The sequence below is a fragment of the Neophocaena asiaeorientalis genome, unplaced genomic scaffold (genome assembly GCF_003031525.2).
Source record: "Neophocaena asiaeorientalis asiaeorientalis breed wild unplaced genomic scaffold, Neophocaena_asiaeorientalis_V1.1 scaffold37, whole genome shotgun sequence".
In the NCBI taxonomy this organism is placed as follows: Eukaryota; Metazoa; Chordata; class Mammalia; order Artiodactyla; family Phocoenidae; genus Neophocaena; species Neophocaena asiaeorientalis.
This window is the reverse complement of record NW_020174269.1, coordinates 2936394-2964254: the sequence shown is the minus strand read 5'-3', so window position 1 is coordinate 2964254 and position 27861 is coordinate 2936394. Positions and strand designations below refer to the sequence as shown.

General features: G+C 36.6%; 1 protein-coding gene across 3 annotated transcripts in view; it reads left to right on the top strand.

The window, feature by feature from the left end:
* SSBP2 (single stranded DNA binding protein 2) overlaps positions 1 to 27861 on the top strand; it is a 287990-nt gene that overhangs the window by 418 nt on the left and 259711 nt on the right. The window lies entirely within an intron of this gene.

Genomic DNA, 27861 nt, shown 5'->3' with positions numbered 1-27861 from the left:
GTGGGCGTCGGGGCTTTCTCCAGCGGGCGGAGGGACGCGGCATTCTCATCCCCGCGCGCCTCGCGGAGCCCGTGCAGGGGGCGCCAGGGTCGCCGCTGAAGTTTGGGAGTCTAAGACCGAGTTCCCTGTGAGGAAAAGTGTGCTGGCGAGAAGCGGGATCTGCTGGGGTAGGCTGGCGTTTCTGCCGCTCTCAGGCGACCCAACTCCGCGGCGGCGGCGACTGGAGAACTTTTTTTGGAGACTTGCAACCTCCCAAACGTCTGGGGGCCTCGGCGGCCCGGGCGGCGGGCCGGACGGGGGTCGCGGGGCGCGGAGGGGTAGCCGTGGGAGCCGCGGCGGCCGGCGCGAGGAGGGCGGTCTGCGGTGGGGAGGGGGCAGTGGTCCGAACGGGGACTTGCGGGAAGGGTGGAAGCGTGGATGCGGGGAGGAGTTAGTTGTTTGGTCGGGGTGGCGGGGAGATACAGGTGTTAACTTCGGTGGGAGCCCAGAGGAGGCTGGCGAGAAAAGAGCCCCTCCCGGCCTGAGATGTCACGGTCACGGCAAGCTGCGAGGCAGCGTTGTTTGCTGCTATTCTTATGTACTTGTAACTGTGATTTGCTTGTTACTAACAATGAGAGCGAATAGTGACTGTGACCACTGAGGAAGAACCCCTCTTTTCTGTACAGCATATCTTACAGTGATTCCCAGTAACCACCTCCACTCTGAGGGTGAAGTGTATCCTTGTCATTGGACGTGCTCTGCCTTTCCTAGGGGTTCAGACTGGGTAAAAGTCTGAGAGCATCTCTCAAAAGCTGCTTTAGTTACCTTGCGCGCGGAAATAGCTGCGTAAATAAAAACCGAACGTGCAAACTACCGAGTTTCCCTCCTAGCTTGAGGCAGTTAGTAGTCGTCTCCTGAAAGTTTCTTGTGCCCTAGGGATGGGAACATTTCCTAATCTTTGTGTTGGCAGCAACACACATAATTCCTATAGGATTTAGGGGAGGCAGGCCTTGATGTGGCAAAACAAAAAAAATTAACGGAGAGGTATTCACCCCCTGCCCCCCGAGGTATTTTCTGAGTTATATTCAGGATCTTGTTGCTGTGACAAGGAGTGTGTAAAAGGCTTAGCATTATAGCTTGGTTAAGAAACAGCAAGTTACTGGAATTGAAGTTTTGAAATAGCCTGATCTGTGTACATTTATTATTTGGTTGCAATATATCTGAGAAAATAGAGACATTTAGGGAAGATGTTTTAATGGTTACAGAGTATTTGGATTTCACATTTTTGGAAGTGAAGGAATTGAAATGTGTATTGAGGTATAATCTTATTTATTTGGGGAGTGGTTGAATTTGAGAATTAAAGTAATTTTGTATTTTACTTGAACTTCCAGGAATGGCTGAATTTAATCTATATTCTGATAACTTTGTAAAAAATTCTTTTAAGTATCTAATACAATAATGAGGAAGTTGAACCTGGTGTGTCTGTAGTCCTTTCCAGCTCTAATTCTGTGATATTGCCATTTTGCTGTCAAATCTACCAAACAACACCAAATAACATCTACTCTTGTAAGCAAAGTGGTGACGGTTCTGCTAGATGGTGCTATTTGATTTAAATATATTTCTTCCATTCATTATAATTGGCAGCAGGAATCCTGGACTGGTTTGCCTTATGAACTAAATACAGGTGAAGAGGCCACTTTTGGAGAATTGACAATGGTTGTTCTGGGTTAATTGTCGTTGCATTAATTTCTAGGTGAATGTTGCTTGAATCTAAGACAAACATTGAGATAGATTCTGTTTTATGGAATAGACTTAGTTTCATTTTGCTGGGAGAGTTGATCTGATCACTCATTTTTTCCCTTTATGTACTTGGGACTTTAATGGCAGTATTGTACAACAAACAACCTACTAAGTTCTGAAGATAGGAATCTTGAAGTCGTCTTTAAAATGGATGCCCCCAGATTTAAAACAAAAATTTTTTTTTAAGGTGGCAGATTTTAAAAGGTACCTGAGTGAACACAAATGGTCTGTTAGTAAGCAAATCAGAATTGTACTGGCCTTAAAAGTCACAGAACTGTTTTTCAGTAATGAATATGTAAATATTTATTTTACTCTAATAAATAAACATTCTGAAAACTGAGTCATTATTAAAAATAATGGCATGCACATAAAATAAAAATATTGGTTTTCTAATCTGTCAAGAAATGTATTTTCCAGTGAGTTCATAGAAAATATCAGACAGACCCTTACCTATATTATATCTTTGCTTTCTCTTTTGTTAAGAAGTCATTATATGAAATACTTGAAATTAATTTGTAGGTTTTGCACAGGTTCTATATTTTCACTATACAGTTCTGAATATAAAAATGGCTGAAGTCAGGTTAATTACTGATTTTGTTGTTTTAAAAGCCAGACAGATCAAGTCTATACAAAAGTTTGGATTAGGTTTAATTATAGAGAGAGTGATTGAAAACCCTTGGAGGGAGGAGGGATGTTTGTGTAGAAATTTAAATTCTGATCCTGTTAGGTCATTTACCCCTTTAGCAGGTTTTCTTTGTAACACTGCACTGTAATCCCAATTGCAATTAAGTAACTGTGGAATTGGTTAATGTCTGTCTTCCTCTAAAATGTAAGTTTCTTGAGGGCAAGGGATAATACTGCCAATGTCTTCTCTGAGGTATCCTTGACATTAAGAATAGTGTCTTCAAATGTCAGAAGCACCAAATAGTGTTGAATAAATGAAGATGTTAGACTCAAGGGCATTTTTTCAGTGTGAAATTTTTTTTCAATGACCTCCAAAATAAGAACTTTGGAAGTTTGAGTTCCATATTCTCTAGCCTAGGTGTATTTCAAAAATAACCGATAACAACACAACAGTAATCATTATTTATTTGTCGTTCTATGTGTCCGTCACTGTGTTCAGCACTTTATATATATTTTCTCTAATTCTCCCAACAATTCTGCAAGGTAGTGATTTTTTTTTTTTTCTCCATTAAAGAAATAAGAAAACTCTGAGTAGTTAAGTAACTTTGCCCAGGGTTACACTACTAGCTGGATTTCTAACAAAGATATCTCTGCTTAAAACCTGTAGTGGAAGATGAAAGATGCATTTTTTTTCACTGTCACAGATTGCTTTCTTGATTTAGGGTAGAATGCTACAGATTTAGGGAACAGCATTACATAATCAGGTATAACAGACTGTAAAGATTGATCAGATATGCAGTTTTAACCATTGGTGCACCCTATGCTTATAAACTCCATTTAACAGATTACAGATATGTGTGTGGTGTGGGGAAGACAAACTTCAGGAGGGAAAGTTGGAAGCCTAAAATAATGGAGAAGCCTTGTTTCTTGAGATTTTTCCTTCCGGAAATTTGTTTTATCACTTAAGTTTTGAAATTAGACATTGTAGTTGTGAACAATTTCTGTATGAAATGTTGCTGAACTTTAAGCTACTCTGTATGCCACACTGCCACAGAAAGATTAACTGGCACCTGCAAATAGATGAGTTGTGATACTGCTTTTTCTTAAACTAATTTCATCTTTAAAATTGTGTAATAGCACAGAAAGATGAATCTGCTGTAAAGCAACATTGAACATAAGGTACACATACTAAACAGTGATATTAAGTAAACTTGTCAGAAACTACAGAAATCTAACTGTGCATCTAACCTGGGGCTTTGAAAAGTAACTTTGATTTTTAAACTATGAAAACAACATATACTCATTTTTCAGTGGTTAAAGTCTAAAGATCATTTAAATGCTACTCCATATAGATGATCATGCTTATACATGAAGTAGAATTTAGTCGAATTCTGGTCATTTAGGAAAAACAGTAAGTAAATCCTACTCCATATAAAAGAGAGTTTGTAGCGATTAGTATCTACCGGCATTTTTATTATTTTAAGTTGCCCCCCTAAAAATGATAAACTTTTCTTCTTCCTTCCTTCCTTTCTGAAGGAAATAAAGTTAAGACAAGTGAAGTAATACAGATCTCTTCAGAAACTTGATTGCATTAATGCAGTTAATGCAATTCAAGATTCTAAAACTAATGAAGGAATATCTTTATGGGGATGAAATTTTCTATAAGATATTAAATTGACTCTTCCCTTCCCAATCCCCAGGATATTTCCTCCAAAATACTGGTATCTAATATGTCATCTTAGCAATAGGAGCTTTTCTTTTGATTGATCTCTTTTCCATTATTTTAGAAGTATCCAAAAAATGATTTTTTGAAGGAACAAACCTGAAGAAAAAAAGTGTAAGATGTTGAGAGTTAAATTTTAGTATTGTTTATCTACAGGGTTATTACTCTTAGAAATAGTGTATTTTGAAATGTATTTTTGAAATGTATTTTTTCAGAGCTATGAAAGAAAAAAAATGGAAAGGTTTATTCCCACACTTTAGAGCCAGTTTGCCATATAAAACCAATTCAGGATGAAAAAAAAAAGCATCAAGTTTTAGTTGCTTTGCAGTAGTGAAGTAAATGTGTCTTACATCTTCAATTACTACTAGAAAATATAATTATTTTGTTTTAAAATTGAAACATACTCTGTGGGTGGGGGTTGGAATACCTAGGTTGCCATTTATTAACACTTCACCCCAATAGTTTATAGTTAGAAGTAAAATTTGGAAAAAAAATTCTGTATTTAGAATGTTCTCTCTTCCATAGAGATCACAACTGTTATATTAATGTTGGGACATAGGATTGAGGATTAATGTACTGGATTTAAAAGACATGAAACTACTTCTTGGAATGTGTAATTTAAAATATGTATTGAAAATAATTATAATTTTATTTTGGAATATGTGGGGATATTCTCTACTATTGTGTGTACATTATTGCTTTGACATTGGTATGGAAATTATATAAAATATTTACTAGTGACATATTGTTGTTTAGTAGTATGTGAGCCTCTGTAAACATGCTAAAATATTAATTTTATTAATAACTTATTGTTTCTCAAAGGAGGGCCTTAAAATAGCATTAGAACAATAGAATAGGATATATTTGTCAAAATCTGAAAAGAGTTTGGGATAAAAAGTAAGTGGTTATATTTAGATTTTAAACTTTGCTTATCAGATTTCGTATGTATTTTACATATGTACTATCTATTAATGTAAGGTTTTGTTAACATATGTATACGACTAGACTTCACATGACTTATGACTTGCACTCTGAGAGTTACTTGATTACTGTACCAAAACCCCATGTATACTATAAAGAGTGATCTGAAGGATGGTCTACCAAGATTTATATCCTACTTGTTTTCAGTAGTGTTAGAGAAATAGTAGAGGCTATTCTTCCCCAAACTGTGTATCTCAGTCACTGTGTGAAATGTTGAAAAATAGGCAGAAAAATGTTCCATCCAGGGAAGAATAGAGTTTTTCCAGATAACTTTTAATAGCCCTACAAGTTGCTCAAATTTATGGTTGGTCATAATGAGTAACTGGTAATTTTTGTCACAGAAGGTTGATAGTTAAAGATTTTTGAAAAGTGGAACTAATAATGTTTTTGTAATATTAACAGAACCAGAAATTTATCTGGGCTCATAAGAGCCTGGGCATTTCCAATACAGTGAAGGATTTAATATTTGTTCTTTGTTCATCTTTGAAAGAGACAATTTAGTTGGTTTCACTTCTTTAGTAATGACAAAACTACCCTCATATTTCACTTTAAGAATTTTGATTATTCTATTTCATGTAGGGCCCATACAGTTTTCCGACAGTAATGAGCCATCATAACATTTTAAATCGCAATTCAGCTGGAGTGAGCTTGAACCAATGACCTAGCAATTTCTTATTTTTGATCTTCTGTATTAATTTTGCTTCATGGCATATCAAACAAGTAGTTGAGCACAGAAAAAAATTGTAGAAACTGAAGTATAACACTTCATTTTTTTTCTTTTTTAAAAGAATTTTAAAATAACTATAATATAGTTTTAGTTACTAAAATATTTTAAATTTTTAATTAGTATAATCTAAGCTATATTAAAATACTGATGAAATATTTGTGAAGGTAAGTAGATGAAAATTTTTATGAGGCTCTGTCCGTGTCTAAGTTAAGGGAGGAGTTGATGCTAAAAACAGGGTCTCACCTGAAATTAATGATTATTTTTCTTCAGTGATCTGATATTTGCCTTGATTCTTCTTTTTACCTACTTCAAACTTGAGAAAAAAACCAAAAGCTTCTTTACTGATGGAAGAAAGCGAGGTAAATGAATTATTTTATTAAAAATGATTTTATTTAAACAGGATTAAAATGAATGTTTTCTGTAAAGTAACAAAATCCTAAATACTACATAAAGAGCTTGTGGAGTTTTGTCATAGTAAGTTTAATGTTTAATAGTAACAATAACAGCAAATACTGTCGTTTGAGTATTTTGTTTCTGTTTGGCACTTTACTTGCATTGTCTCATTTAATCCCCTCAAGAGTCCACTAGACTGTAGGTACTATTTTCTGTTAATGTTACAGAAGAAACAGAGGCTTAAGAGTTTATTGTGCTTTGGGGGGCAGGTATCAAAACAGGAGATAGAAAACGGCTTAATTGATCAGGGCTTTAAAATCTCAGAAAATGGCTTAATTGATCAGGGCTTAAAAATCTCACATAACAGGATGTCTGGAAGGAGGTAGTTTCAGAGTTGATTCAGGGAATCAAGAACACCAAGAGATCAGCTTCTCTGCCATCGTCATGGTTTCCCTCTCATGAATGCCGCATCCCTGCATCAGGTTCCCAGTATCACTTTGTCACACAACCAAGTATGAAGGCAGGAAAAAGGGCAAGGTTTTTCCTTTATGTCTCATTAATCAGAGAGAAAACCTTTTCTGGAGGTGCTTAGCAGATATCTTCTTTTGCCTTATTGAAGAAAACTGTAAAATTCCTCTCCTAAACCAGTTACTGGCAAAGGTAATGGGATTACCATAATTGGCTTAAATCAGTCATCCTGTGGGCTGGAAACATTTCTCCTTTGTACCTGACTACCTAAACAGAACTGGAGGTCTTTGGCAAGGAAGATGTATCTTGAGGATATGGAGAGAGTAAAGTGGGTCCCTGCCTTATGGAACTTACTTTCAAGTTTGAAGGGGAAACATATAATAATAAATGAGTAAATAAATATAGTAGGCAATTTCAGGTAGTCATAAGTGCTAAAAAAATAATAAAGTAGTGTGGTGTAATAATAGAGAGTGACTGGGAGGCTACATTAGATTGGGTGGTCAGGGAAAGGTTCCTAGAGGATATGTTTAAGCAGAAACCTGAATAATATTGAAAGAATCAGTCATGAGAAGATTTGGGGTTAAGAGCATTTTAGACAGGTCTAAACTGCCATTGAGGTAACCTCTCAGCGTCGGCATAATTGCTCAAGGATATGTAGAATATGAGTCAGAACTGGGATGAAGCTGTACCTTCTAGAACCTGGTTTTGGTTTTTATTGAGGAATTGGGTGGTGGGTTTAGTTTATCTGGGTTTTCCTAAATAATAAGGTTGCATATCTCTTATCTTCTAAACCCTAGGGATACAGTTGTTCCTAATGAGGAGAGTGGAACATATGGCCTTTATAATAATGTTGATGGTAGAAATAGCTAAGATTTATTAAATACTTAAAGCCTGTTGGGTTGACAAAGGATGGTACAACTGGCTAATTATTTCTCATAAATTTCCCAGATTGGATTAGACCCCCTTACTCTGTGCTTCATAGCAACCTCTACTTTTCCTTTTTCACATCTGTCACAAATTTATGGATTATTTGTGTGATGTTTAATGTCTCATCTTCTGGTTAGATTGGGAGTTCCCTGACGAGAAGAACCATGGTTGTCTTCACCAGTGTAGTCTCACTGCTTAGCACAGTGCTTGGAGCTCTGATTAGATATTTGTGGAATAAATGGAGCAAGGATGTAACCTGTTATAAATATATCACAACAGGATATCACTATATCTAGCTCATTTTCTCCCCAAATATTTCTCATATTTAGTATCAGGATTAATATGTAATTCCTAAAGAAGAGTTTTCTATAATATAGGCATTTAGTAGTATTGTCTGTGGCTTTCAGGACTACAGGAGATTACCTAGTTGTATTAGTATGAAATGTGTGTATATTTTTAATATGAATTTTTGATAGAATAATCTTTTTTGTGTTTCAGCAAATTTAATAATATAAATGGAATCATACTTTAGAGTTTCAGGGTATTTTAATATGCTTTATTTAAATCTCTCGATAATTCTGTGAGGTAGGTGATAATTCCCATTGACTGTAGAGATTTGTACATGGAGATTGACTTACCCAACTAAGGTAATACAGATAATATGTGGCAGAGCTTAGTCATATTTAGATTTTTTTTGGTTCCAAGGTTAGTGTTTCTTTCATTATACTACAGCTGCCTCTTTTACAATAAGAGATTCATACATATTTTAAGAAGGCTTAGGTATGGATTTGATGCAACAGAGAATCATGGACTAGAAGACAGTTAAAAGTTTATGTCAATACTCGAATGAAGGTTTAGGCTAATTTTGGTTGATGAACTCTATTCTTTTGCCAGTTAGCTTCAACTTGGAGAGTTGGGGTAGTGGTTTTTTTCCCTTTGTGCCTCTCTCCAATGAAGGAGAGAAAGCTTCTTGATATGGATTATTGATAGAACATTGGTTTTTTAGTTTTTGTTTTTATGGTGGTAAAATATATATATAACATAAAATTTACCAAAATGTTAACCATTTTTAGGTGTACATTTCAGTGGCATTAAGTACATTCACATTGTTATGCAACCATCACCACCATCCCTCTCTAGAACTTTTTCATCTTCCCAAACTGAAACGCTGTACCCATTAAATAACTCCCCATTTCCCCTTTCCCCCAGCCCCTCCACCATTCTGTTTTCTGTAACAATGAATTTGACTGTTCTAGATACTTTGTATAAGTGTAATTATGCAATATTTGTCTTTTTGTGTCTGGCTTTTTTTTCTTGCTTAATCACTTCAACAACTTCATAAAGTTGATATAAGCCCCATTTTACATAGGGGGAAACTGAGTCTCAGTGAGGTTATATACCTTGTCCAAGGCCGTGTAGTAAATTGCATAGTAGGGATTCAAACCCAGGTTTCTGGTTCCACTACCCATTTTAAACATCTTGCCTCACTGTGTTTCATTGCTTCATACGGGGGAAAAAAATAATGGGAGCTGTGAGGGTGGTGAGTGGGAGGGGACTGCGTGGATAGTTCTCTTTACACATATCCACCATTTTTACTTGGGGTTGGATGCACTCAAGAAGAGAGAGGTTAAGGAAAAAGGTTAAAGAAAACATTTTACAGTTGCTAAGAAGGTGGGCAGAATTACAGCTACCCAGAGTGTTCCACAAATAGCTCCAAATTCTTTAGCTGGTATCTGAGATTTAGCAACTTGGATGTAATGCTTGTCAGAGAGGAAGATGCCAGTTAAGAACTCAGGTTATAATTTCAGGTGGAGCTGTTTCTCCATTCTTCTTTCTGTATCTAGAGGCAAAGTGATCTGGCATAAATTACTTTACTTGGTAAATTTTAGAGGCAGAAATAAATAGAAGAATATGTAATGTGTAGAAAAAATACTCTCTCCTCTAATTATGAGTTTATTCTACTTCTCTCTTCCAACCAGCATATGGTCTATTGGTTTTTTTGTTTGTTTTTGGACTAGGGCATCTGGAAAGTTCCATGTGGTCCAGGAGCAATAGTACAACCATATTGAATCTATTACATAGTCATTTCTGTAGTACTGACTATGAGAAAAAATAGAAACAATTCCTTTGTTTCATTTTTTTACAGTGTGATGTGCTGTCATTTATAATTGGATTAAAATTATGAGTATACTTTATCAGTGCATTTAAGCAATAGCTATTATTAGGAAGCTATTAAAAGTGTTTCAATAAGCATTTTTTCCCCTGAATTAACCTGAGAGACTGATATTATTATTCTTTCATTTAGAAATATTGTAATGAAAAAAACTTCAGTGAGTTTTTTTTTACCATAAAATGCATTACATTTACATAAAATACATACATTTACACAATATACATATGTGTATGTATATACTAGGAATAGTTTTCAGGTAGAAGTTCATTTTGGGAAATGACTTACTAATTCATTTTTTAAAAAATTTAATTTAATTTAATTTAATTTTTTTAAACATCTTTATTGGGGTATAATTGCATTACAACTAATTCATTTTTAATTCAGATTGGTACTGGTCAGTTTTGTAAGTGAGTTGGGCTTACAGATTCAGGGCCAAGAATATTAGAGTATAGGCAAGTTTTTACTAAAACATTAAATGATGTTTCCATTTCCAATCTTTGTGATTTTTTTTTCCAACCAGCACCTTGGATTTTTACTGACTATGGTAGGCTAAATAATGGTGACTCAAAGATGTCCACATCCTAACCCTTAGAACCTGTGAATATGTTACCTAGTACAATGAACTTTGCAGACATGACTAAGTTCAGGATCTTGGATGAAGGATCTTGATATGGGTTACTTCCTACCTAGCTCATCTGTATGAGCTCAGTGTAATCACAATTATAAGAGAGAGACAAGGGTTTCAGAGTCAGGCAAAGGCCATGTGGTGACAGAAGCTGAGAAAGAGATGGGAAGATCTGGTTTTGGAAGATGCTGCTGGTCTTGAAGGTGAAGGATGGGACCATGAGCCAAGGAATGCTGGCATCCTTACCAAGCTAGAAAAGGCAAACAGATGGGTTCTAGAGCCTCCAGAAGAAACAGAGCCCCCCCCAACACCTTGATTTTAGTACTTCTGACCTCCAGTATTATAAGATGATGAATTTATGTTGTTTCAAGCCATTACATTTGTAGGAATTTGTTACAGTAGCAGTAGGAAACTAATACACAGAATTTTTGCACCTCAGAAGAATCTACCTTGACCATACCAAGCTGGTAATACCAAGCCATGTCCAAGGTGAAGCTCAGACAGTTTTTCTAGTTTTGGATTGAGAAATACTTAATATAAAACTTGGGTTTTTTGTTTTGTTTTCCAGCTTTTGAGATATTATTGACATACAACATATATAAGTTTAAGGTTTGTATTGTGATTATTGGATATGTGTATATATCACAAAATGATTATAACAATAAAGTTAGTTAACACCAAAAAAATGATGCTTTTCTGTAAGATGGGGATATCATTAACAATAGCCCATGATACAGCAATCACTGGCAAAGATGCTGCTAGTTAGTAAAATGTTTCTGTGTTTGTATTAGTCAGATCCCCAGCAGGATAGCTACCTTAAAAGAATAATTAAAGAGTTTAATGAGGTATGTGCATGATTAAAACCCACTGGGGATAGAGGAACACCCAGGATTTAGGAACAAGAGAAGCTTTTTACCCCTCTTAGGTCTGAGGGGAAAAGAGAGAGAGCAGTTACCAGAATCTGATGAACACTGTGGTCATTGTAGAAAAGCTACTCTCCTGGAGCTGTGGTTTTATGATGGGGACCACAGCCATGGTCAGACCCACTGTAAACAGAGGCTGGAGGCCTGGCAGGGAGGGGATCTTCTTTCTTCTCCTGCCCTCTGATCAGCTGATGCCTCCTTTCTGTAGAGCCCAACTGGGAGCCATAGGGTAAGGGACCTGAGGTGATATACTCTGTAGAGATCAGTCTTCCTGGTCACAGCAGGGCAGAAAGGCAGGACCAATGGAGAATACCCAGGACAGTGTTCAAGTTTTTATGCATTTGAAATAAGTCTTCCAGTTCTTTGTATAGAATGGCCTGAGAAAATAGAGCTTTTTGAATAGTTGGGTTTGGTCAAAATAGCTCTTAAAATTAGTGTTTTTTTAAAATACATCTTTATTGGAGTATAATTGCTTTAAAATGTCGCGTTAGTTTCTGCTGTACAACAAAGTGAATCATCTGTATGCATACATATATCCCCATATCCCTTCCTTCTTGAGTCTCCCTCCCACCCTCCCTATCCCACCCCTCTAATTCGTCACAAAGCACAGAGCTGATCTCCCTGTGCTATGCAGCAGCTTCCCACTAGCTATCTATTTTATATTTGGTAGAGTATATATGTCAGTGCTACTCTCTCACTTCGTCCCAGCCTCCCCCCTCCACCGCCCTTGTCCTCAAGTCTGTTCTCAACATCTGCATCTTTATTCCTGCCCTACCACTAGGTTCATCAGTACCATTTTTCTAGATTCATGTATATGCGTTAACATACGGTATTTGTTTTTCTCTTTCTGACTTACTTCACTCTGTATGACAGACTCTAGGTCCATCCACCTCACTACAAATAACTCAATTTCATTCCTTTTTATGGCTGAATAATATTCCATTGTATACATGTGCCACATCGTCTTTATCCATTCATCTGTCGATGGACATTTAGGTTGTTTCTATGGCCTAGCACTTAAAATTAGTTTTTAAAACCTGTTTAACTACTTTATGGTACTATAAATTTGTATACATTTTATGAGGTGGGGATAATATTCCTTCTGCTTTCTGCTCTCATTTCTTATTCATTTAAGAAATGCTAACTGTCTCTGATATGTCAGCCTCTGTTGAGCCTTCTTCAGTCAGATCTGAATAACACAGTAGTCTCTGCCCACTAGGACTCACTGCCCAGAGGAGGGTCACTACCAGTGATCACCACTCTGGGTAACACACCGTATAATGGGTATGCAGAGGGTGCTGTGGGAATCCTGAAAAAGGGCATTGAGTCCAGCCACTGCCCTGTCAGTAGTTTACAAAATATGTTGTTAATTGTCATTTGTAAAATACTAATTTCTTATCTGTTATTTAGTTATTTAAAAGTATATTTGAATTTAAAAAATATAAAGTATAAGAATTAGTTCTATATAGCATATCATTAATAGCATATTTGCCTTTTACATAAATCTCATGACTGTTTCATTAGAGCTTTGAAATGTAACTGACAGGTTTAAGATGGTTATTTATTTTTTGTTATATAGTTATAAAAGATACAATAAATTAAGGTTTGTCAATATATATTTAGTATAGTTGCAACATGAAATGAATTAACTAAAGTTTACAACCATTGCTGTTCTAAGCAAAATTCTTAAGTACTTTCCTTTGATCATTAATTTATTCATTTCATTTGATCATTAATTTATTCATTTAAAATCAACAGTGAGGAGCATATGTAGGTCAATTTGATTTTTCTCTTGGGAACTTGAATAAAATGGTATTTATTTGAAAAATCTTCCAGTAAGGGCAATGGTCTTGATACCAGTTGTAAGATAACCAGTTATTGACTGGAAAGGCAATGATGGTACTGGCTTAAGAGGGTAGCATACCATCTTTAAATGTTTTCCTTATAAATACTTCTTAAATATAGAAAAATCTTTCTGCTTAATAGATTTATGAGACTTTATAAGTCCATTTCCTTTGCTGGTTGGTTGTCTATATGGTATATACTGAGAATTTGTTGATGTTATGGATATACTTCTCATCTACTTTGTTTGTCCCCTTGGCAAGGCTAGGAACTTTGAAATGTAGAAGAACTGTGTACGTGTTATAGTAGCCTGCTGTCTTTTAGAGTAAAGTAGAGGGAGGGAGATACTTTCGTCAAACTGCAAATGGAAACCAAGATGAAAAATATCTTATTTTAGGTTTACCAGCCCTTTAAAGTACTAAAGATTGCGTAGAGGTATTTTGCTGTGTTTTCTGTTTTACCACATTTTCTTATTGTTAATACATAAGTAATACAACAAATTAAACAATGACCTTTTCATCCATATGGTTAAAAAATTATAAAAGGCAAAGCATCAGATACAGGTTGGTGTTACTTTGCTGCATCACCTACCAATTCATTTAAGTAGCTTTAATTAAAATAAAGGGTCTTGGGCTTCCCTGGTGGTGCAGTGGTTGAGAGTCCCCTGTCGATGCAGGGGTCATAGGTTCGTGCCCCGGTCCGGGAAGATCCCACATGCCGCCGAGCGGCTGGGCCCGTGAGCCGTGGCCGCTGAGCCTGCGCATCCGGAGCCTGTGCTCCGCAACGGGAGAGGCCACAACAGCGAGAGGCCCGCATACCACAAAAACAAAAGGGTCTTGACTATTCTAATCAGAAAATATCATCCTTTTGTTCATTTACTTTAAATGAATGGGTATTTATGATACAACATGCACATTTCTGATGGTGTCTATAGTTAAACATTTGCTTTTTCTTTCAGATAATTGCAAGACTGATGATGTTTAAAATTTTTTGGACTTCCTTTGCAGGGCTCAGAGAACAAGTTTCGCGTCTTTAAATGCATAGAAATTCAACTAGTTGAAATAAGTACTACTTAGTATTCAAGGCCCTATTTAGACAAAAATAGCCACTGTGACAGGCTTATGGGAGATCTTTCAGTTTGCTAAATTATATTGCTACAGGTAAATACTGTCTAGTGTATGATGTTTGGTCAGATCAGGGTAAGTTATATAGAAAGAAAAAAGAAATCATTAAAATCTAGGGTTAATAATTTCGTACATTTCCTAATAGATATGATCTATCAGCAGAGTTGGAGGACTATAAAGGACAATTCTTGAGACTGCTTGATTTTGAGTAATCCAATTTAGGTAGATTATAATAAATTCATATTATGTGAAACGTATCACTTAGTGCAAATACTTCAGTTTTAAGTCTAAAGAGCTTCCACCTGTGTGGCTATAATGGGGGTTTCTGATCCTTCTCTTTCAGCTGTTGACGTGTGATGAGAATCCCTACAATTGTAATTACTATAACTAAGGGAGACTCATTTTTGTAATGCTTGAAAAGTCGTGGGAGCCCTCTCTATTTCTTCTGTTTGTTTATTACCGTAAGACTAGTTCTCTTCTCTGGCTGACTTCCAAGTTATATTTTCCATTCAGTGGAATCCTGAGATTATTGGGGCCTTCATATTTTTTTCTGTTGATGACTGATAGTATTTGATCTTGCTGATTGACATTAAAATGAGTGTAATAAGACCTTTATAATTGGGGGATTCTGGGCATATTTATTTTATCTGACAAAGAAGGCTACAGTTTTAACAATTAATTAAAATATTTCAGAAATTTAAATCTTTTGAAATTATCCAAGTTGGAGGATCTTAAAATGTAGAACTACTTTCTCAGACCTCTTTCCTTCCAATAATGAGAGGAATTATTCATTTAAAATTTATGAAGGTAGAAGTTGAATGTTTCTTGAATGTGCTGTTTTTCTAATTGTCTAAAAAGTTGAGATATCATTTAATCAGCAATGGATCAGGCTACTAAAATAGCTAAGGAGCAGTGGGGGTGGGTTGTGGAGTGTCTTTTTTTTTTTTTAATGTTTAATAGAAAGAGCATAAGATACTCTATTTTACAATAGTGATAGTTGCATATGTACAAGACTCAATTTCTCCTGTAGTCAAGATTTCTTTTTTCTGTGTGAACCACTCAAAGTAACCAAACTGCAAAGCTTTATACCACATATAAAAGCAGCATTCAGACTGCTTGTTTTCCTCTTATTTATTTGCATATGTAACTTATTGTATCTGTAAAAAGGGAAGTTCTTATAAAAAGCAACAAAACAGGAAAAACAAGCAAATTGTCATTTCTTCTGGTAGATATGATTCAGAGCTTAGTTTAAAAAAATAAGTTTTAGAGATTCCATTTAATCTTGTTAGAATTTTGATAGGAAGTTGAACATGTAAAAGCAAAACTATTTTATTTAAAACATTTATAAGATGTTAAAAGTAAATTTACAGAATGCATTGGCGTTACTCTTATTGCATGTCTTGCAGTCTAGGCTGTAAATTATTATTACTTTGTTCCATAAAGACCAGTAATTTTTAATATATGTTTACATTGAAGTATTTATCCACACTATGCGTCATGGATTACCACTTTATTTTGAAAAAAGAGAATGATAGTTTCCATATTTAGAAACTGAAAGAAAAGAATTAAGGAAAAAACTGAAGAACCAGATGCATTAACATCATATGTCATTCATTTTTGCATACTTAATTTCTGAAGTAAATTTATATTTGGTTCTGATTGAGTAGGTTCTTTTACTTTTAATGAATCTTTGGCAATATCCTATGGAAAAATATCTTTACTTATGCCAAGTAAGGTAGAAAGATTTTGATATAGTATTTTAAGGATTACTATAAAGATTTTCTAATTCACGTAAGTGAACGTTATCAGAGATAACCTTGATTTGACGTAAGACATCAAATCAACGCCCATCTTTTGAAGCCAATTTTAAGGCCTTGAAATCTAATGCTCCAATGCATTGCAGTGTTGAAAAGCCAAAAGACTTTGTTCTCCTGACATGATAATTGAAATAAAGATAGAACTTTTCATTTCTCCATTTAAGTTAACTTTATAATACAAGAAAGTTTGGTTTTGGGTTTTATCTTATCACCTTCTCAAGTTATAAAGAACCAACAGGGAGAAGAGAAGCAAAGTTTTGGGTGTTATCCCTCCCAAGTAACCTACAAATAAATGGTTCATTGTTCTTATAGAAAAGGAAAAGGATTTCTTTTCATTTGGATGATGATCTCTTCTATAGATATGTTGAAATCTGGAAATTAAAAATGATATTAATTGAACTCTCTCTTTGGATAAAGTAGTTGACTTTCTATTTTTTAAGGTTCTTTACTGGAATGGTTACTGGAACACTTGAAATGGATAAGCATTTTTGCCTGAAGCTTATTTAGGCAGCCAGGAAATCTTTCTCCCTTACTTGGCATAAGTAAAGATATTTTTCCATAGGATATTGCCAAAGATTCATTTGGCTTGGCAGTCACATGGATTTGTGATTACTTCTTGAGGGCAATAATTCTACTCCATGAAAATAGTAGTCAGTATTCTTTAAATCCATGGTCATCTAAAAAAGGTAAAGGGTTAATGTATAATTTCTTAATAAACTACTAACATATTTGAATGACCTACAGAACACAGCATATTAAATTAGTGACTTCATTATCTTGCAGTAACAATATGGTGGACATTATACTCTTTTATAGACAAAGAATCTTGAGACAAAAGTAGTTAGAAACCTAAGGTCATACATTTTAGTGTTTATAGAATCCATATTTGAACCCATTTTTTTCCAGTGAACATTTGTTTTTAAATGAGTGTAGAGTTTCAGTTTTGCCAGATGAAAATTTCTGGAGTCTGTTTACAACAATGTGAATATAGTTAACACTATTGACCTGTACAGTTAAAAATGGTTAAGATGGTAAATTTTATGTTATGTGGTTTTTACTACAATAAAAATTCTATGAGAAGTGATTTTTTAGGGGATTTACTTATTAAATAAATTTTTAGTGAAGAAAAACCAGAGGTAAGATGTTCATCATTTTGGTTCATTTCTTATCCAAAATGAATCTGCTGAAATTTTATCACTTAGGAGGAACCTCAGTTTCTACTTATATTTGGACTGAGATATAAAAAGTCTAGTTTTTTTATTAGCAGAAGGTTATATTTCTTTAAAAAATCTAGTCTATGATGTAAAGTTAAAAGATAAGATATAAATCAGAGTTATGGTACTAGAGAGTAAGTGTATTTCAATTTGTCACTCTATATGAGAAGTCTACTTTTCAGTAGAGGTAAAACTCAAGTAAGCCTACAGATTTTTAGTTACAGATATGTTTTTTACTATGTAAATTTTCTTTTAAAATTACAATTTCTTTTAAAAATAAAATAATTTCCTTTAAAATTCTTTTAAAAATAAAATTTATTTTTAAAAGTACAACATCTCTGGGAATTCCTTGGCAGTCCAGTGGTGAGGACTTGGCGCTTTTACTGCTGAGGGGCCCGGGTTCAATCCGTGGTTGGGAACTAAGATCCCACAAGCAGCATGGCGTGGCCAGAAAAAAAAAAAAAAAAGAATCTCAATTAAAAAACAACCAACCATTGGAAAAAGCCAGTGTTTTTCCTGGGTCTCTCTTATGTCTGTGAGAAATTTTATTTTATGCACCTATATTTTGTAAAATTGTTACTCTTTATTTTATCTTTTAGATTAAAAAGATTGATAACATGGGCCAATTGTTTAGAATTAGGTATTTTAAATTATGAGATTTAGTGTATTTATATATGTAACTATCTATTTGTTTTGACAGTAAGTGTAGAGGGTTGAGTTAATAATACTCCCCAGTTCATGGCATAGTATCATCTTTGGTCCATGTCAGGTGCCTCTACCGTTTAATTCACATTCATGATTCCTTCACTCATTCATTTATTCCTATCTTCTTCTGTTCCCCATTTGTACAACCTCCAGCCATATAGGAAACAATTTAGGTCTATCTGTCTTGCTGTGTGTGTGTATATATATATATATATATATATATGTATATATGTGTATATACACACACACACACGGATAAATATAACCTAATTCAGTGATTTATAAAAAGCAAGTTTAACATGTTGAAAGCATTGAGAAATCTAAGAGAGTATATTATTTACTCTTTTAACTCATTGACTTTTTAAGCTCAAATTATTAAAAGATAAACTTAATTTTCCATTAAGCACCAAATTTAGTTGTTCTTTGCAGTTGGCTATAGCACTGTATAGGGCCTCAAATGTAGTAGGGATTCAATAAATGTGTTGATTCCATTTGATGCCACACTTACCAGTTTGTAAATTGGCTTGGTCATTTGCAAAGGTTAATTCGTTCTTGGGGGCCTTAATATTTCAATATGACTTGGACATCAACCAAACAACTAGAATTTATTTATTACAAAAGCAATAAGATGTAGTTTATTATATTTTCTTTTTTAAAAAATATATATATTTTTGGCTGTGTTGGGTCTTCGTTGCTGTGCTTGGGCTTTCTCTAGTTGTGGAGAGTGGGAACTACTCTTCGTTGCTGTGCATGGGCTTCTCATTGCGGTGGCTTCTCTTGTTGCAGAGCACGGGCTCTAGGTACCTAGGTTTCAGTAGTTGCAGCACGTGGGCTCAGTAGTTGCAGCACCCGTGCTTTAGGGCTCGCGGGCTTCAGTAGTTTTGGCTCGCGGGCTCTAGAGTGCAGGCTCAGTAGTTGTGGCACATGGGCTTCATTGCTCCGTGGCGAGTGGGATCTTCCTGGACCAGGGATCGAACCTGTGTCCCCTTCATTGGCAGGTGGATTCTTAACCACTGCACCACCAGGGAAGTCAGAGATGTAGTTTCTAGTTTACAGTGTAGTTGGTGACAGTGTTTCCCCCTCAATATTATTGCTTTTGATTCACTATTGTGTGTGGTAAGCATGTCAGGTTTATCTCCGGTTTTTTTTTTTTTTTTTTTTTTTTTGCGGTACATGGGCCTCTCACTGTTGTGGCCTCTCCCGTTGCGGAGCACAGGCTCCGGACGCACAGGCTCAGCGGCCATGGCTCACGGGCCCAGCTGCTCCGCGGCATGTGGGATCTTCACGGACCGGGGCACGAACCCGTGTCCCCTGCATAGGCAGGCGGACTCTCAACCACTGCGCCACCAGGGAAGCCCTTATCTCCGTTTTAATGAGACTGAAGACGTTAAGTGGCTTGTACAAGGTTACTTTGCTATGAAGTCATCCTCAGGACAAGGACTAGAATCTTCTGATTCCTAGGCCAGTGTTCTTAATTGTATATCCATGTTTTCAAACTCTTTTCCAGAAGGGACTGAAGGAGGTGACATGGTATGAAATGAGGGCCACACTATAGTATGAAATGAGGCCATATTAGAGTAGCTCCAATATTAATGTTTTTAGATAGTGGAGTAAAAAGAAATGTTTTATTTTTTAAAAAGTGCCATTCTATTTAACAAAACTTAGAAAATCATTGCCGTGTATCATTGTTGCTGCTTTTGTTTTGGGATGAAAATTCTAGGTCAAATTAGTCAGTGTTAACTCCACAATAGAATGAGGAAAAAGGTGGAGATCAGTTTGGGTAGTATGGACATTTTACCAATATTAATTTATCCAGTCCATGAGCATGGAATATCTTTCCATTTACTTGTGTCTTTAATTTCTTTATCAATGGCTTTCAGTGTAGAGATCTTTTACTTCCTTTGTTAAATTTATTCCTAAATATTTTATTCTTTTGATGCTATTATAAATGGGATTTAAAATTTTTTCTCTAATAGTTCATTGTTAGTATACAGAAATGATTTTGTATATTGATTTGATATCCTGCAGCTTTACTGAATTGATAACTATTTATTGAATGAGTGAATGTTGAATAAATAATGAGTTATCAAGAGATGATTAATTTACATTCACTGTTCTCTGAGAAAAATCTCAAAGTATATATATTTGATGAATATTTCCATTAAAATCATTTTGTCTTAGTGCATAATAGTAGTTGGCGTAATGTAGTCATGACTTAATGTACCAGCTTTGGTATGTGATTTCTTTAATACCCACAGCAACTTTGAGAAGTTAGTAGTATATCCCCACTTTATAGATGATGAAACAGACAGTTGACACTTGCTCAGAGCTAGTTAAGTGGTGAGATTTGAGCCTAGGTATTTCTGTGGCTAAAGTGAGCATGACTTTACTTTGCTGCTTCCTAAATTAATGCTTAAGTCGTCTGGAAAATTCACTTCTGATAAACACCCTTCCCAATGATGCTGGATAAACGAGGTGTTACTGTAACAGGTGCTAATTGAGTGGCTCAGAGAGTATGTGCAAGAGAAATTAAAGAAGGAAAAGGTGTGTGCTGAAGTCATGAGGGAAGCTTCTTGGAGTATCTGTGGGACCTCATTCAGTTAGTGCTACGAAAGTGTTCAGAATACTGGACCTTGCAGGATATATGGGATATGAGTAAGTATATATCGAGGAGAGGAGAGTTATTTCAGTTTGGAGAAAGTGCTTGGAGGCTTGGAGGTGTTGTGGGTATCTTGAAAGAAGTAAGGACTGGTGTGACTGGAAGAGAGGATTTAGAATGGAGAAAAATAGGATATTTGTTGAAAGAGTGAATGAGGGTGATTGGGGGCAGTATATAGTCTGTAAAGAATTTAATTTTTTCTGTGGTTGTCAAGATCAGTGGCACTGTGGGATGAAGTAATATTTTAGGAAGTTCAGTTTGGTAGCAGTGTGCAGGTTTTAAGTTAGAATAGTGCAGCATTGGTAGCACAGTGAGTAAGAGTGGCAGTTCTGGCCCTGGGCTTGAATTCCACCTCTTCTCCTTACTGGCTTATGAGCTTGGAATGTTACTTCACTTCTGTCCTTCAGTTTCTCCTCTGTGAAATGGGAATTGAACAGCAGTACCTTTTGCCCAATCCTGGAGATTCTGATTCAATGGGTCCAAGGTGTGGGCCGGGAATACCCACTCCTCCCAAGTCAGATTTAGTTAACCCCTCCTCTGTGATCCTAGAGCGCTTTGTATTTGCTTCATGTTTTCCTTCTTGACCTCAGGTGAAAAAACATTGAATTAAACTCCTCAGATAATGGCACACTGTCAGCTTTGGCAAGTACAAGGCTCCTCTCTTGTATTTTATTTACAGTAATTCTCATTTATCCCCAGTTTCGATTCTCATTCCCTGCCTCCGAAGACATCCATGCTAATGTTTTTGAATGAGTGTGTATCTTTAAAAAAAAAAATGTGGTGTTTTATGAACATGTATGTTTTTCATTTATATAAATGGTATTCTGCTATAGATCTGTTTCTTTTTTCACGCAACACTCTAATAATGCCTTTTATGATAGAAAATTTCAAACATACAAATGTGGAGAGAAGAGTATAACACACTCCCATGTATCTGTCGTTCAGCATCAACAATGATAAACTCATAGCTAATCTTGCTTAGTAAACATTTGTAACCTCTCCACAATTCCACCTCAGCAAGCTGTATTATTTCAAAGCAAATCTGAGTTTTTTTCTGTATTTCAGTGCTTAATACTTAAAAAAAAAACTATCCATTTGAATCTCTTTATATATATTTCATAACTTGAAACTTCTTCAGGTGTTTGAGTATGCATCTATGACAACTTACTTGTCTGGTCCTCTGGTGATGATCACCTAGATTGCCTGTCACTTCCGGCTACCCCAAACAACTCTGTGATTTCCATTTTCATACGTGTCTTCTTAAGGGCTTTTGGGAGAACTCTGATTTTCTAGGGTAAGATTTCTGGATCAGAGTGTACACATTCTTCATTTCACTGAGTACGGCCAGCTGGCTTCCCAGAATGGCTGTACTTCTTTACACTCTATCCAGCAGTGCATGAGAGTTCCCTTTCCCTTCATTTCCACTGATGCTTTGTATTCCCACACATTATATTTTTGTTGGTCTGATATTTGTAAAGTGTATATCATTACTTGAATTTTCCTTTCTCTGATTATTAGTGAGGTTGGTTATCTTTTCATGTACTTGTTATCCATTATCCTTAGAGTTTTCTGTTCTTGCTGTTTCTTCTGCCTAGAAAACTCTCCTTATTAGCTTGGCTCACTCACTTCATTCAGATCTCTGCTTAAATATCATACCCTTGACCATCTTATCTAAAGGAGTACTCTTCATCACCTTATGTCTTAGTTCTGTTTTATCTTTCTTCATAGTATTTATCACAACAAAACATAGTATATTAATTTTATTCTGTATTTATTTATTTCTCCTGCTCAAGTTCCTTGAAGGCAGGTGTCTTATCTGTGTTGTACACATCTGTAACCCTAGCACTTAAAAAAGTGGTACTCATAAATATATGCTGAGTGAATAAATGTGAATTTGCTATTTGTATCGTTGCCCATTTCCCCTACTCAGCAGGAGTTCCTTGAATATTCTAGACATTAATACTTGTTGATTTTAGATATTGTAATATAATCCATTCCATTGTTTGCTTGTTGTCTGAGCCGGAAGAGTTCTCCAGAAGTTAAGTAAAATATTTGCGAATATTTTTAGACCCTGTGATTCTTAAGCCTGATGGAGAAGGATTAAATAGCTGACTTATTTTGTTGCTGTGACTAACCGTCCCATCAAGCAGTAGTCTTAATATTGTGTGTGGTATCCATCCAGACTTGATTGGTAGCTGGCAGATTTTAGGTCTTCTACAATTGTGGCTATTTTCTAAAATCTCTGAAAATGGTATTAAGCTGGGTGGTTGATAAATATACTAGAGAATGTGGAACCGAGCCTGTCTGTATATCTGGTTACTTTTTCCCCACTTAGTTTTGTTTTAAAACCACTATTCTACCTAATATTTTGTTTCGTGATGATTATATTAACTAGCAAGCATGCCTGTGACTGTGAAAACAATATAGCAGAAAGAAAACCCTGGGTTACTGATGTTATTTGTGTGTGTTTTATACAGATCTAGTTTTACTTTTATGTGGAATAATCAGGCAGCATGTATAACAGTTCAACAGTGAATGCATCTTACCAGTTAAAAAATCATTGTACAGATTTAAGTTTTTCTACGGCTGAACATCTACTGCACTGAACGATGGTTACAGCCAAATTGTGGATTCTAAGAGTGCATGACTGATGGCATTTTAAAGTAGAACAAAAATTTTGTTCAAAAGCTTAGCATCAGAGGAGAGGGGGAGATGCCTTGATATTTATCTAGTCAGCTTTCTTGCCTTTCTTCTAGATGATGATAAACACTAGTGATGTCTTTGAAATCCTGAGGCATTATTTTTTTTGTTCTTTTTGTTGAAATTTTATGCAAACATCTAAACAGTAGCTAACAGTCTAGCTTGAGAAGCTTAGCGTGTATGCTTTTTTAGCACCTGAAGCTTTAGTGTTCTGAATGATTCTGACAGCAGCAGCGTGCCTTCTTCAGAAGTTGTAACAAAGGCCATGCCATCATTTTGATGGGTTGTGATACAGGTTTCAAATTGTGATGTAAACAGCAATCAGTATGAGACTAAGGGAAGATCATTTGGAGTGACTACTCTGATATATTTTCCACCAGCGTGTGGTAGTGGTGACACAAGGTGGAGATGGGCTTGGTAGTGCTTCAGGGAGGTCTCTTAGTTTAGGAAAACTCTTTAGCTAAGAACATGCCGTGTTACCAGAGTTTATGAAAAAAGTGCAATCTAGGTGAGCTCTGAGCCCAGAAGTACAATCTGGCTGTATTATGTTTCTTATTTTCCGTATTTTATGACGCTTTGACATCTTGGAGCCTTGCTGACTTGGGACACATTGCCCTCCCAGGGCTAGCTAATTCCTAGCGGTAGCTAGGATTCCTAGAGATAGCACTCCCCTGTGAGTGTGCCTTTCATATAACAAACCAACCAATCCAGAGCCCTTACTCACCACATTTATTGAGCTCTTACAGGCTAAGCTGCCATCCCTTGGCCCTAATAGCTCCCCAGGGTCAGGTAGCAGCCAACTAGGGGCAATCCCTGTGCCCTAGAGGCTGCTGAAATGAATCAAACTGGCCAGTCCTGAATGACTTACCCTGTCCTACCATGCCTTTCCTGAGAAAACCACGGTAAAGGCTTGCGCCCATATTTTCCCCTTGTTCCTTATGCCTGCTGACCCATCTGGTACTTGCCCATACAGCCCTACGTGGTGCAGCCTGCCCACCTAACCCTACCTTGGGAACTGAGTAATAAACTCTTCTTTCAAAGGCAGTTATGTCCACGTCTGTCATCTTACTATACCCAGTGAAAACAAATCCTGGATACATTTTAAAACATGGACCCAGCTCTCTTCTGGAGTCCCCTTAGCTAATTCTGGTCGAGCCTCAATTCAAGCTCGTAATCAAGATGGGTAGAAAGGTCTTGGGTGCCTGTGGTGTTCCCACTGTTACCGTGAGGAGCCTGTTCTATACCTTTTCCCTCTGTCCCCTTTGTTGTGGATATTGAGAAGTCCATGGAGGGCATCTCCTTTGAGAAGTAACGGGATTGGCTGGATGAGGATGGTAATCTGCCCCTTCCTTTGGGATTGGCTTTAGCTTTTCTTGGAGGATGGGGGGATGTGGTGGGAGAGAGGAGGAGCAGTGACGACTGTAAGTCCTGGAGAAGGGGAGCTGGGTAACCTCAGAGGGAAGTCCACCAGTGGCTCCTCACGGCTGCAGAAGGCACAGAGCCAGACCCCCGAGACTGCTGCTGCTTACAACCTGAGCACAGCCTGTGGATTTCTGTAGCAGGAGGTTATTATCATACTCTGTTTTGAAACCTGTGGCGACCTCATCTGGATCCTAATGTATAAACAAGGATGCTTCAGTGGAAACACTGTAGGAGTAAACATAATAAATGTTTACTGAAGAAAAGATGATATTATATAATTCTGGCAAAAATCTCATGTTTTTTATAAAAAATGTAAGTGGAGGAAAAATGGAGAAAAATAACAAATTCAGTGTTTACTAAATATCAGTTGTATTTTAACTGAGAGGTTAATGTATGGGGTTTATAGTAATGTCTAGATTAGAAATGGCCTTAGAAGTTTACATTAGAGTTTCTGTGGCCCAAAGTGCTTTTATTTGTTAAGGAAGCTACAGACTTATTTGCGATGGCATTGCTTGTGGCTACATATTAGGGAAGACCATAGACAGTGCATTTCTTACATATGTTCCCCTAAGGATTCAGTTTCATTGAATATTGACAGATCGGCATATTCTCTTCTCATGTGTGGCTCTTCTGGGAATATATGAAATGCAAAATTTATATTCTTATCATAGTTGTGTTAATAAATTTAACTAATGTAGAGCCTCAGCTTAGAGCTTGCTCAGTGAAGCTGTGCAACCCTCAGCTTCCACCAGCTTCCTGATTTCTTAAGTCTCAGTTGCTTTCCTTTGACTGTGGAGAATATTTTCACTGAGGTTTCGCACGAGAGCTTGCGCTCTGCTGATAGTATGAGACTGATGGTAGTTGCTGGATGACCTGGTGAGAGCTAGCCTACTTTGCGTGCTTTCAAAGCTAATCGATGTCTCTGTTTTCTTTTTTTAAAAAAATCACTGTTAGTTTTTCTTTTTCTCAGTTTTTGTGTGATTTTTTTCTTTGCTAGTCTGCCACTTTAGATCTACTTTTTCCAGTTAGCCTTCTGAACTCTCTCTCTGTCTAGGGTACATTATATTATTGCCAAAATGAAAAACCTGGGTAGTTTCTTCCTCTATCTACCCCTTCTTATGTAAATTCCTAAAAAGTATTTCCCTGTTAATAATGTGTCACTTTGAGCTTCCTTTGTCTCCTTTCCCTGCCTTTTTCAGAAGTGTCATTTCTTAGTTATTTGCTTAATGTCTGGGAAGGTATGAAAGTCTGTTCAAAAAGAAAAGCTTATAAATAAATGATGGAAGAGCATACTTAGTGTCCACAGGGTGGTACAAAAAAGTTCTCAGGGGCTTACAAGATTAGAATTCGATCTAGAGTTCTCTAACTCAATTAGAACTCAGAAGAGGTACCAGCATGCTTCAGCTATATACTGACAACTTTTTTTTTTATGTGAAGAGACCACAACAACATATGCTCCATTGGTTGGTTCTGGTACCTTTTAGGTAGGCTTTGTGAATTGTTTGGATGTAGGTTTTACATCTTATGATTGGAGAGATAATATACTGGAAAACTCGTCTATTTTAAGCAATATACAGAGTAAAAGAGAGAAATGAAAACTTAAGTAGAATCATGAAGTTTATTTGGTTGGGGACAAAAGAATTGAAGCAGTAAAACAGTATAAATAAGCAGGCAGAAAATCCTGAAATGTATAGTAAGTTGAGTTTTGTGAGGAATATGGATTTTCATATATTATGTTTGTTTTAAATGGGTGGTAAAGAAGAAATGGCAGTGTTTTTCTATAGTTTCAGTGTCATATATTTGGCCTCAGAGGTTGGTGAATTGCTAAGACGCAGGTTGGTGGGTCTGGGATTTGACTTCACTCTACTTATAAGTGGCCTGTTACTGTTTCATGACTGCTGGTAGAAGACACAAGACTCCTTGCTCCCAGGTCCCATGGAGGTGGTACAGTGTGGTACAGAGAGATGCGGTACGTTTAGTGGGTTGCTGCCGAGGAACAACAAGGATGGGGACTCCACCGCTTTTATAGTAACCGAGATTGCTCTTTGTCCTGGAGGGTGATGTTACCTCATCCCTCAAGGTTGCTCACTGCAAACACAATCCTGAGAAATGGCCGTTGTAAAGAGTGGTCAGAATCTTGCATTTCTGGCATACCCAACAAGACGTATAGGACTGTGAGAAATCCATAGAGGATTGTCTCCAACAGGTTATATTAAGAGTCAATAAGTACATCCCATTTTCTTAAGTTTTAGAACTGTGAATATAGTATTTAAAGAATAATTAACTGAAGAAGATTTTAAAATGGAAAATTCTTTTTTAAAAAATTAATTATTTATTTTTGGCTGCATTGGGTCTTTCTCTAGTTGTGGTGAGCGGGGGCTACTCTTCGTTGTGGTGCACGGGTTTCTCATTGCGGTGGCTTCTCTTGTGGAGCACGGGCTCTAGGGCACGTGGGCTTCACTAGTTGTGGCGTGCAGGCTCAGTAGTTGTGGCTCGTGGGCTCTAGAGTGCAGGCTCAATAGTTGTGGCTCGCGGGCATTGTTGCTTCACGACATGTGAGATCTTCCCAGACCAGGGATCAAACCCGTGTCCCCTGCATTGGCAGGTGGATTCTTAACCAGGGCGCCACCAGGGAAGCCCCCTAAAATGGAAAATTCTTCTAGTGAGCTTCAAGCTATATATTTCTTTAATGATGCAAAAATTAGAAAATTTATACCAAACTTTATATTACCAACGAAGTCATTATGTTAGGCAGTCATGCTGCAAATAGTTTTGGGGGGCTTACTATTTAGTGGACTCGGAGAATTCAAAGATTAAACCACATGTTGTACCTCTGTGCACTGAGGATCGAATGGAGGGGAAGACAGGTAAGTTATGTTATAGTGTAATAAATGCTGTGATACCCAGGAGGCTGTGGAGACGCAGAAGAAGGGTGCCCAACTCTTCCTGGGGTGAGGTGGTCAGGAAAAGTCTTCTGGGAGGAGCACGCCTTTAAAGTTGAGTCTTAAAAAATAAAATGTCAGCAAAATGGGTAA